Source organism: Mytilus trossulus, chromosome 8, assembly GCF_036588685.1.
Source record: "Mytilus trossulus isolate FHL-02 chromosome 8, PNRI_Mtr1.1.1.hap1, whole genome shotgun sequence".
Taxonomy (NCBI): Eukaryota; Metazoa; Mollusca; class Bivalvia; order Mytilida; family Mytilidae; genus Mytilus; species Mytilus trossulus.
Genome location: NC_086380.1, coordinates 18,456,267 through 18,469,884, shown reverse-complemented (window position 1 = coordinate 18,469,884; position 13,618 = coordinate 18,456,267). Strand labels below are relative to the sequence as shown.

General features: G+C 31.9%; 1 long non-coding RNA gene across 1 annotated transcript; it reads left to right on the top strand.

Moving 5' to 3' along the window:
* The first annotated feature begins 238 nt into the window (after positions 1-238).
* LOC134681701 (uncharacterized) lies at positions 239-11,939 on the top strand. Its single transcript, XR_010100666.1, has 2 exons — positions 239-348; positions 11,430-11,939. It is a non-coding gene; the product is annotated as an uncharacterized LOC134681701 (long non-coding RNA).
* Positions 11,940-13,618: the final 1,679 nt, after the last annotated feature.

Below are 13,618 nucleotides of genomic sequence, written 5' to 3'. Positions count from 1 at the left end.
TACATGCAATCATAAGCTCAGAAGTGTACGTTCTCGTTAAATACAGTCTACTACTATTCACAGTCAATATTTTTTTTTGGTAAATCCGAATTAACATAAATCGGTGAACGATAAAGTATACAGTATATAGTATTTATACAATATAGTACATTCCGGTCATAGTTAACTTTTTGTAAATTACTTGATATAATAAAAAAAACACCAATTTGTGTGTACAGGTGTTAGTTCCGGTTTTATTATGATCTTGATCTATTGAGTTGCAACAATTTTAAAGCTTCCGTCTTCCTTTTGTTATACAGGTGAATAGTATATGTTTTATCATTAGAATGAAATTGATGTCGATTTAAGGTGAGTTTTATTTTAAATTATGTGTTCACATTGTCGGCATTAGTCTTTTTAAATTGGTTTATGTGTCTTGCACTTGAGCAAAATACATGCATGTTTTTGTGCTTATACAGTTTGCATTCTTGAAAATATAACAAATAACATATCACAGTTTACAGACTATGTTGGGTGTTTGTCTTTTTAATTTTAAATTTGGCGTTGTCAGTTTATTTTCGATTTATGAGTTTGATTGCCATCTTCTATCTTTCGTCTCTCTTTTACATTTGTGCAAACATTTCTTTATTTGACTAGGGGTAGCTATCGGGAACAGCTAGTTACCTCAGATATGTGTGTTTTTATTTGTTAGCGATTGTTACGATCATCTATTTCATTTAAAATAATTATCACATGTTGATAGATTAGAGATAAAGAATACTTTTATTAATTCATAAATTTGGAACTATAATTAAAGATTGTCAGCGGCTTGACCGCAAATATTTATGTATCCGGTATCTTGTTTATTTTAACCACGTGCAATATGAAAATGTCAGGGTTTTCCCATAGTTGTAATATTTCAATAAATCGTTGTCAAAGTCTATCCCAGCACCCAAACTCCATAGATCATAAGGTGTTTCGAACATAGAAAAATCGTACTTTATTCAAAACGCGCTTACGATATTACTGTCTTTCGTTAAACTCCGACGTTATAGAATGGGTAAAGTCTTGCGTAATGTGCAGCCAACGTAAGCGACCACAAACATTAACAAAAGCTAAATTAATGTCCATGCCTGTCCCCAGTCAACTATTTGAAGCCGTTAGTACTGATATTTTAGGACCAATGCGTAAGACTGTAACCAATGGAAATAAATATGTACTTGTATTTATTTGTCACTTGACCAAATATGTGGAACTTATACCTGTGAAAGACATTACCGCTGTTACTGTAGCAGACGCCTTTTTAATGAATGTCATATGCCGCCATGGTATCTGTAAAACTTTGCACTCTGATCGTGGAACGAACTATTTATCGAACATTGTTCGTGAAACTTGTCGTCTTTTAGATGTAAAGAAAACACAGACAACTAGTTTTCATCCACAGTGTGTAACGGTCAGAGCGAGAGAATGATGTCAACTATAGTGAATTCTATGTCCAAGCGTATTGATGATGACGAAGACAATTGGGATAGATTTATTCCGTTCATTCAATATTCGTACAACAATACCCCTTGTCTTGACAGTACTGAATATACTAGTACACCATTTTTTCTTACACATGGACGATATCCTAGATCCTTGCTTGATATAAGTTTTGACAATTTCGATTTGCCAGTGACTTGCCGTGATTATATAATTCGTTTATTGGAAAATCTGGACAAATCACGAGAAGTAGCCGTAGAAATTCTCAAGGAACGAAAACAACAAATGGTAACAACAGCAAACAGAAAGACACATGAACTACAGTTCGCTGTCGGCGATATTGTGTACATATATCGGCCAGTTGTAACTCCAGGAAAGCATTGAAAATTCATGCGACCGTGGATTGGACCGTACTATATTACACAAAAACTTTCAGACATTCATGTTGAAATCCGGCGTAAATCAGATGGAAAACTGGTCAAGAACCGTGTTCATGTCAATCGTTTGAAACATGGGTTTTTGTGGCATGATAGGCCACAGGACCCTGAACCTCCCCAAAATGTAGATGCCACTGAGCCCGCTATTTTAGCAGATGAAGAAATTCCCCCTAATTTTGTAGATAACACTGAAATACCCCAGGGTGTTGATAATGTGTCTCAAAATGGTAACCCTCAGAATGATAGTATTTCTGAAAAATTGTATGAGGTAGAAATTTTTTAAGAAAAATTGTTTTTGATGGTAAATGGTATTACCGAGTGAAATGGTTAGATTTTGACTCTACGAATAATTCTTGGATTTAAATGAGAAATGTAAAAAATATGTGAATGACATGCATAAGAAAATATTAACTGATCGTAGAAGTAAAAAGAATCATCGATGATTGGGTTGATAAGTTTGGAAAAACCCTAGGTTATTTTTAGATACATGTGTACTAGCAACTTTCATATTTGTAATCTATACACATTAACTATAGTACGTGTTTACAAGTTTAATGTGGAAAACTTACCGTTCTGTGTATATATTTTATTATTTGGTTTTATAGTGTTAGTTTTTTTATTTAGTTTTTTATTTAGTATATATAAAGATTAGAAGTTAGATTTTTTTTTCTTCAAGTTAATAGTAAATTTAAAGATAATTTTTCTCTTGGCTAAGAATATTTTTTTTATCATTTCCGAGGAATTGATCACTCCAATGGTTTTGACAGAAAATGTAACTGATAAAATGTGATATTTTACAATGATTATTTTTAGCTACGATTTAAAATTATTCCTTTAGTCATTTCTAATTTAATTTTATTTTGATTTATCAGAGAGTGGTACTCTGTTTGAAAACCGGAGGTAATGTTACGATCATCTATGTCATTTAAAATAATTATCACATGTTGATAGATTAGAGATAAAGAATACTTTTACTAATTCATAAATTTGGAACTATAATTAAAGCTTGTCAGCGGCTTGACCGCAAATATTTATGTATCCGGTATCTTGTTTATTTTAACCACGTGCAATATGAAAATGTCAGGGTTTTCCCATAGTTGTATTCTTGCACGTGGTTGCCATGAATAATGCAGTTCAGTTGTGATAATATACTTAAATAGTTAACATCATTAATAAAATGTAGTCTCTTCATTAGTCTGGATTATTTAGGTTCCTAATGGAACTTGTCCCCACATTGGCCACGCAACAGCGATGTATACATACCCTGCCACGTCCTGTATATGTATTCATTACATTTTTATGCCTTGTATCGTCATGATGAGTTAAATCTTTTGTAAACAATTTTAATATGTTGTTCTTATATTGTGCTGTCCTAGGTTAGGAGCCGGTTGAACGTTACACAAACATGTTTAACCCCGCGGCACTTTTCTATTCACGACAGTAACCTGCAGCATTCGTCTCCACTCGGTCGATTCCTTACCCTCATCTTAAAAGAGTAACGGATTCTACCGAGGATATCCGAATGTAACCTGCAGGCGAGTGGTTGTCGTAGGTTGATATGGATCTCATAACGTTTATTCGTAAATTGTATTTTTATAGTAAAACCATTAGTTTTCGCAATTGAATTGCTTCCTATTTTTCATGTCGGGGCCTTTTATAGCCAACTTTACGCTTGAGGGTGTCTCATAGTTGAAGGCAGTGCAGTTACCTATAATTGCTTACATACACATCATTGGAATTTTCCTGGATATTTGTCTCATTTGCTAGCATAATAAATATCCTTATTGTTACAAAATGATATGGAATAATACAGTTTGCATTCTTGCATTTATATGATATGATATGACTAATCCAAGTTCTCATTTTTGGAAACATACATATGACATATTACAGTTTACATTCTGACACCCATGGTGTTCCATATGATAGTTTTGGCATGAACTTATCATGAATGTAAGAATGTTTATCCCGAAATAAGATTAATTTTTAATATTAAAATATTTAACTTGAATCGCTTTTATTTTATTGTATCAATATGAAGAACATTATAACCGATATATATATATAAGGCTTTGGCTGTATTTCTGCTCTCCTTTCCTTCCATATCAATATATTGAATGGCATGTTATTTTATACATAACCTTAGTTTATAAACTCATCATACGTACATAGCCTAAAACTTGTGTACGATAGACTTCGCTCGATCATTTACCAACAACTTATCAGTGATGCTTAAAACAAGAAAGAGAAAAACATCAAATAAAGTTCGATGTTAATGTAGGACCTAAATATATGAATGGTTCTGTGCGATAATGCTGTTACAGTAGTCAATCTATTTTTAAGGGAATAATAATATTGAAAAATTATATGATTGTTAATTTGATTTATAATTATTACCATATCAATGATAAAAGAGGGACGAAAGACAACAAAGGAACAGTCAAATTAATAAATCGAAAACAAACTGACATGGCTAAAAATGAAAAGGACAAACAAACAAACAATAGTACACATGACAAAACATAGAAAACTAAAGAATAAACAACACGAACCACTTTGTTAACCTATGTCAACATTGAAGTGATGATTACTGAGTTTGTGGTACCATCGTGACATACAATGTTGTTGAAAACAAATCAACATCATGTCTTTGCTTTTTTTTCGCACATCGAATAATCCATCTATCTATAAACACATTTTTGGAGTGCTTTTTTTATGTGGTTAGTTTTTGTCACGCTTGATATTCTAAACAGGTATATCATGTTAAGGAGGGGTATTTGCGAAAAATACCAGTGGAGAGAATGTTAAATTTCACGAGCCGTAAGGCGAGGGAAATTCATTCTCAAGACTGGTATTTTTCGCAAATACCCCTCAAGAACATGATATATCTGTTTAATTACACCAAATGTTAATGTTCTAAAACACATTGATGATCGTGACGTTACAGGCGTCCAATCGGATAGAGTATTTTTTGGGCAAATACCACGGCAGAAAGGGTAAAAAAGGCAAATCCTTTTGGCAAATACCACGGCAGAGAGGGTAAAAAAGGCAAATCCTTTTGGCAAATACCCCGACGGCATTAAAAAATGAACGATATTCGTTTGATAACAGTGAATTGGTGAAAAATACACTGGCTATCAACCAATCAAAACTCAGGAATCTTACATAAGGTGTAATTATCTTTAATATATCATTCACACTTATAAAACAATATCAGTGCCATATCATAACTGAATACGTTGAGAATGACCAATTCCATGCCTTTAATACATTAATATGTTTGTTTGTCAAATTCAATCATTCATCGGTAAATTAGTTGTCATAACTTTGTATTATTTGATGACGAAATTGACTTCAGTTTAAAACATTCGTCATGTACGTAAAATCAATCGTAGGCAGAACGTTACAAAAAAATATAATGAACAAGTAAAAACAGGTGATATTTTGAGAACTGAAAACATACAAAATCACACGAGGAAATAGCACTTACAATTCTACACAATTGCTAAATTATGAAAAAGAAGAAATTCTCAGAAAAATCTAGTATAATATTTTGTCAAAGAACTATTTTAGTGACAACTGAGACTGTGTTATCATGATAGCATTCTCTGGTGACATCAATGATGTCCTTGTATTGTGACAATATAATAAAAGTGCCTTCACAAATTCGAATAAACCGCATCTCAAGTTTCCGAATTACAATAGATATTTTGTCAGCTCTAAGATTTCGCATGCAGTCTACTAAGAGGTTTTATTCAGGAATTTGCATTATTCTAAAGGAACCGAAAACATTTAAAGCCCTTTTTATCTCAATTAAACCATCGAGAAAATGTTCCCAATGTCTTATTACAATCACCCTATCTTGTGACAGATAAATATTGTCCTGATTCAGATAGCCTTTGTTCTATTGTAGTATATATTGTCTAACTGGTTTGCAAAATATTCAATACAACAGAGAGAGATTTACTGATTATCAACCGGTTGGCAGTCAGTCGACCATTGTCCATCATTTAGACTATACCTTATGTGATTCATCCATACTTTTCTTTGAATTACAGCCCCCAGTTGACATAAAGTGATATGATATAAAAAATAAATAAAAAAAATGAAACTTTTTTAATTTGTATCCTGCGTTTTAATGAACAATTGATTTTCCCATATTTCGTAAATATATTGTGTCCGATTAGCTGAATTTTAATCCAACAAGGAAGTGGGGAGTTTGTTTTTTGCTTTGTAGTACCTTAGTTTTTGAACTATGTGTAAATAAATTAATAAGGATGATATCAAAACTGATCAATATGTCATTATAGAAAATAAGTTGAACTGCAAAACACCTACAAAAGTTGTGCATAGCTACACTAGTGACAATGAAAAAATGTCGTCATTAACATCAAATTCACAATTGGATGAAAAAAACATAAAAACTGAACTATCGAAAACAATTATTGACACGATTCCTGACTTAGGAAAAGCAATTGAACCCATGAAAGGGGTTAAAAACAAATCTTCCAAAATATTAAGCATTTTTTATTTTCAAACAACTCATCAGATCTGTTCTGAAGACTTAACTTCTGCATTATAGAATAGATAATTTTTTGTATTCAAAATAAGAAAAACAAAAAAATCAACGAATACAATTTATTCCTGCTCGTTGTTTGTCTCCTCATTATAGAATTAATCACTGTAACATACTCGTACAGAAATTGGACTATGATTGAAATTGTATTTTTTGTTTTACTGAAGACAAGAACTTCTTAAAATTGATAGACCATGGAATGTGCATTATTAAAAACTGTTTAAGTCAAAACTCAAGCCGTAAGTCTTTTTAAAATGATCTGTTGTACAAGGTTTTTGCCTGCAAGAAAATCCGAGTAGTGAAAAGGAACAACAAACATCATAAACAGAGAAATTTAGAATATGTCACTAATTTCATTTCTACTTTAATTTTGAGTTAATACACATCCGTATTGGAGTAGCATACTTCCATTTTCTAAAAGGCCCATCAGCTAGTTTGCATTTATTAAATCATTTTGAGAAGGGTTTCCACCTGAAGTTCTGTGGATCATTGTGACCTATATAAAAACCTTGAGATATTGGGATCATGGTTAATTGTAGATTCCAGCATTTCAAAATTAACTTCAGCATTTATTTCAAGGTAATTGTGTGAGTCTTTAATATCAACCCCCTTATCAACATGAACAAAACACTTTTTGATACGGCTTCAAATTCGAACTTTATTTGGCTTTTTTAACGTCTTTAACTTTTTATTCAAGCGTTACTGATGCGTCTTCTGTAGAAGAAACGCGCGTCTGACACAAATACAAAAAGTCAATTATGGTATCTATGATGAACTTATGTATTCAATCTTTTATTAGATGGTATAAAGGACCACCATTATATGAAGAGCATACGGAACTGGATACATGTAACTCCGTTGTTAACAATGACAATCGAATTTCGGAAAATACAATGTCCACTTCATCCTTTTAGATATAATAATCCTCACCGGTTCAGAAGTTATGACCATGCATGGATACATTATTTATATCCGGTTCATATTATTATGTATATCAAAATGTACCTTACTTATAAAGATTTTTTACTGATTGTAACATTTTGTGCAATGTCCTGGTTACTAAGTTGTCAATGATATTTTATCGTGCATATCTTGTTGTTTTTTATTGGTTTATGTAGGCGGCTTACTTTTATAGTAATTGCGCCTAAAATTCATATCAAATACTAGTAGTTTATATACAATTCCTAATTATATAGTTTTAGTATTACATTTTGGCGAGAAATTTTATTAAATTGTAACAAAGAGGGGTGACATTCATTCGTTACTGTTATATAATCAGATATCGAAGTAGCTTATAATCTCCAATAGACCTTCTTTACTTGTTAAAAACAATTGCGTGCCAACGTGGCATTTACGTACATATGATTAAAAGAAAATTTCACTAATGTACAATACAGGAAGAAAAAAGTCTTTTAATGACGCTAAATGGACCGTCACAAAATTTTAATTGTGCAAAGGACTTATAGCTTGCGTATCGTTATTCTATGGATATAAAAAAGCTTTCAGATTCGTGTTAGTGTTTTTCTTTTATTGTGCTTGTCTTGTAATTAATAATCGAACTTATTAGACTACCTTAAGAAACACATCATGAATATTTGTGTTACTTAAACATTGTAATTTTGTCTTAAGACAAATGATATATTCATATGAATATATTATTATACTTATCTGAGAACCTTCTTTATTTTCTGAGAAGAAAAAAATTTCCCGTATATAGTAATGCAAGGACTAAAAATGTGGGTGTTTCAACAATCAGTGACTGTTTTTTTTTAACGTTTCAAACGTCAGTTTCCCTTACGAATCTTTGCTCTCAGCAGACTAAACAAGAATATGTCCATAGTACACAGATGCCCCACTCGCACTTCCATTTTCTATGTTCAGTGGACCGTGAAATTGGGATAAAATCTCTAATTTGTTATTAAAATTAGAAAGATCTTATCATAGGGTACATTTTGTTCTGACTTCAACTTAATCAACACCTGCCTTGACCGAAAAACTTTAACCTGAAGCGAGACAGGCGAACGAACGCACGGATGAACGAACGGACGCACATACCAGAAAACTTAATGATCCTCTATTTTCGCAGGTGGGCATACAAATCATTGCGATTATAACCCTGACGAATTTTAGTTGGATGATTGTCATCATAACTACATGAAGGATTTTGTACATTCTTCGTAATATCACCTATTGTTGCTTGCAGTCTACTGGATGGCTATATTTTCATATGCAACTTAACACATTTGATGAAATGGTCTTTGTAAACTTTACATTCGTAGTCTATTTTAGTGCATTATATATTTTTCTAAAGGATTAAATATGTGCTTCTCATTTAGTGCCAGTTCGCAGTTTAATGCAATTTAAGACTTTACTGCATTTTGTCAAAATATATTGCATATGCATTAAGCTAACGTACTATCAAAAGTTATTTTTAAACATTTCACATCATTGAAGATTTCTATTAAACTGGATCCAAACTTTAAAACTTCATTCTACTAAACATATTCACACAGTTTTTTAGGGGAAAATAAGAAATCAGCATTTATCACACCAGTTCCATTGAATATGACCAATATTATTACCACACTACCATATAGCAAATTGGAACAAAGAACAGCTGTCAATGAATTATCATATATCTTGATGATCAACTCATCATAGATGTAATTTGATGCGACTATCATACAAGTGAGAGGTTTAGCTAGTTTCCAACCCAGGTTCAAACCACAATTTTCTACATAAGAAAATGTCTGTACCAAGTCAGAAATATGACATTTGTAGATTTTGCCATTTGATTCGAAACTTTCTTTTTTGAGTTTTCCTCGGAGTTCAGTATTTTTGTGATTTAACTTTTTACAGATACCAGGATTGACATTTGGTATTTGCGCCAGACGCGCTTTTCGTCTTCAAAAGACTCATCAGTGATGCTCGAATAAAAAAGTCAAAAAGACCAAATAAAGTACGAAGTTGAAGATTATTGAGGACCAACATTCCTAACAGTTTAACAAATTCCAGCTAAGATAATTTATTCCCGAGGTAAAAAAGTTAGCATTTCAAATATTATTCAAAAAAATGTTTTCTAAACATTTAATTATAATAATTAAATAGATATTGATGAGATATTGTCTCTTATTTATACATAAGATGAGTAACTATTGTCTCTTTGATGTCACATTGGCAGTAATAAATTATGAATAAAACGTTATGTGGCACAAATTAAACATGTTAGTAAAACAATAACAGACATTTATGAAACTGAGCCAATTGACAGATTTCTCTTGTTATATTACCAAAGAGTAGAGGTGCAAAACTGTTGTTCTAAAGTCAGTTTTTCATTTCTGTTTAAAAAACCAAGTTTTAGTTCGTAACCCGTATATGTTTACTCTCAATCGATTTATGACTTTTTAACACCGATATAATACTGTTGCTTTTATTTTTAAACTACAATGTCTTTGTTATTCAATTATAAGTTTTCTTCTTACATCACAGTTATAACGTTACTATAGGGGTTATGAAAATACAACACGAAAACTCTGTCAGTAAAAAAAAATGTTGAGGTAAAACACAACCAGATACAGGTAGACTAGCCTCCGAATGATAAGTTGTCACAACTATTGTACAATTTAAATGGACGAATTTTTGTGTCAATTCTTTAAACTGTTCACACAAAAAGGTATTACAATAGAACAAAGGTTACTTGATAAGGACAGAAAGATTGATTTCTATTGACATCGCTTAATAGAGAACTGTGTAATTCGTCGTCAATGCAACGACACCAAGCATAAAACTAAAAACCACGGAAAAATTCTTGTTTTACTTCGATACCTTTTATCCTTTACGGTATCGAGTAACTCTGTTGAAAAGACCTCATCATGTTCATTGATGGATATATTATTTCAATTTTATATATAACAATAATCGTGGACACTAGATCGGTTATCAGGAGTTATCTTGAACGGACAAAGTGAACATTCTCAATATAAGCATTGTAGAAGGAGTCACGTGTAACTGATTTGTAAGTTTTAAATTTTGTGCGTTTAAAAAAAAGGAAAAAATCTTTTTACGGATACCGGATAATAAGTTTATATCCAGCATATATCATCCTCGGAATCAAATATATGCCACTACAGGCTAAGCTAATATTAATCAATGAAACACAATATCAAACAATAACGACAGAACAATAGTAAAAACGTAAGATTTGAAAAGTATTAAATGGTATTTACTAAAAAAAAAACCAAGCTGAATCCGACGGATTATGATAAATAGTCTAGTGCTTTAAAACTTCGTATTTAGTGAATCACATGCTGTTTCGCCTACTTTGGTTATTACACGGTATCTTTAAGAAAATGCGGCGTCAGATTTGCAAATGAGTGTTTTGCACATTTAAACTGTTCCACACCTATAACTAAACCTATAGATACAAGTAAGGTTATCTGGCACAATAAAGAAGCGAACCTTCAAAGTTTAATCACATATTATTAAAAATAGTAGATATTTCACTGTTCGTATTTTTTAACTTATTTTTTATATACTGCAAGATAAAAGTAAGTGAGAAAATAATGAATACCGTTAATGTTATTACCTAAATAAACTCATCATAGATATCAGGACTAAATTTAGTATATACGCCAGACGCGCCTTTTGTCTACAAAAGACTCATCAGTGACACTCGAATAAAAAAAAAGTTAAAAAGGCCAAATAAAGTACGAAGTTGAAGAGCATTGAGAACCAAAATGTCCTAAAAGTGTTGACAAATACAGCTAAGGTAATCTACGCCCAAGGTAGAAAGTCCTTATATAGTATTTCAAAAAGTTAAAAAATTTGTAAACAGTAAATTTATAAATACTAAGTATAACCATATCAATGACAATTCATGTCAGCTAAATGCACCATGTTATTTGTACTATGGTTGACTTTACTGTTTTTTAATTGTGTGACATTTCATTGAACAGGAAAACAGAATGAAGAATTCCTATGTCCACCAAAAGACTGGATCACAAGGCAGTCTAACAACAGCGTTACTTGTATCAAATGTATCCCTTATGAAGAACCTACTACAAACAGGAACATGTGGAGATAACGATAAGTGTATAGCTGGAGTAACTTTGTTGTGTGTGTCTATTTTATTACAAGTAGCAGCTGGAATTATGCTTGTTATATTGGCACCTAGAGAACAGAAAAGTTCAAATTTGAAAAAGAAAGATAGGCAATCTTACGCCTTGGAAACAGAAGATATAATACAAGAAAAGGCCAATATTAGAAAATCGAGAAAAATTCTGAATGACCGAATCAACACAACAGTTCTGGTACTGACATTCCTTATTGCAGTGATAAATATTGTTATAAACGGAATTGGTATTTAGATTCAAGTTGAAGTGTATTTTAAAATTACTGTTGAACATATTTAGTTAATTTTTTAGCACTTACTGTAGCTTTTGATAGTAAATATATTTGTAAATGTACTTCTCGTGTAGTATATTCATACAATAATTCTGTTGAAAACGTTCATTAATTCAGATGCAATCGCTATACTACTACTGTTGACCATGTTGAAATGCTATATTGTACGTAAATCGTTTACTAGTACTACAATTTTTTCGTATTTGGCACAACTTTTTGAAATTTTGGATTCTGAATGCTCTTAAACTTTTTACTTGTTTGGCATTATAAATATTTTGATATGATCATCACTGAAGAGTTTTATGTAGTTGAAACGCGCGTCTGGCGTACTAAATTATAATCCTGGTACCTTTGATAACTATTTACTACACTTACAAAAGAGCTATAATATACTTTATCTTCAATATTTAAAGGTAGTTTGTTACTCTCATAACACTTTATCCTAATACGATCTGAATTCTGAACAAGTGCATTGACTATATACTGACATTTTATCTATGCCTTATATTCTGTTTATTGTATATTTTGCCATGTTGGTTGATAAGATGAAAAATGGAGAAAATCTTGAAATAATATCTTTTTATATTGCACTGTTAAACTTTTGTTAAAGTTTGTTATATGTATGTTCACAAGACACAATGCCCCACCCACACTATCATGTGTCATTGTTAAGTCAACCAAGAACTTGCGGACCAAAGTCTTATTTCAATTACATATTTAAAAGTTGGACTCAAAATAAACATGTATATAAGATAAATTATTGTAACCACTACTTCAAGGAAAACTATCATAATCAACAACTGAACCTAAAATTGTAGTAAAGAAACTTATCATAGATACCAGAACTAAATTTTGTATATACGCCAGACGCGTGTTTCGTCTACAAAAGACTCATCAGTGACACTCGAATCCAAAAAAATAGTCCAAATAAAGTACGAAGCTGAAACGCATTAAGGACCAAAATCCCTTAAAGTTATGCCAAATACAGCCAAGGTAATCTATGCCTGAGGTAGAAAAGTCTTAGTTTTTCAAAAATTTAAAATTTTGTTAACAGTTAATTTATCAATATAACCATATCAATGATAATTCATGTTACCACAATAAGTGCCGACTACTGGGTTGGTGATACCCTCGAGGAAATAAATCTCCACCAGCTTTGGCATATATTCACATCAGAAATGACTATGTTTAGTGAACCATGAAATATGGCTACATAATTTCTAAAGTTTACATACTGTACTATGTTCTTATTTTTAAGTTGTTGTGACCATTACCTCAGGGTTAACTACCATGAAAAAAATACACCAATATATAACAGACACACATGAAGACCAGAAATCTTTCTGCCTCTTTACCAAGTTAATGATTTGACACAAAACTGACAGATCATAGAAAGACGTGAGACACAATTGATGCAATAGCTCACACTGGTTGTCTGGGCTGTGCACTACAAGTAAAGTAGTCAGAATTATAGAATATATCAGGGTAGCTTGTAGCACATCTACATTAATCCAGGCAGATTTGGAGCATTCAATTACCGGGGTATGCAATATAGTTATAAGTATATTATTAGGTATACTCAACACGACGGGTGCCACATGTGGAGCAGGATCTGCTTACCCTTCCAGAGCACCTGAGATCACCCCTAGTTTTTGGTGGGGTTCGTGTTGTTTACTCCTTGGTTTTCTATGTTGTGTCATGTGTACTATTGTTCGTCTTTTGGTCTTTTTCATTTTAAGCC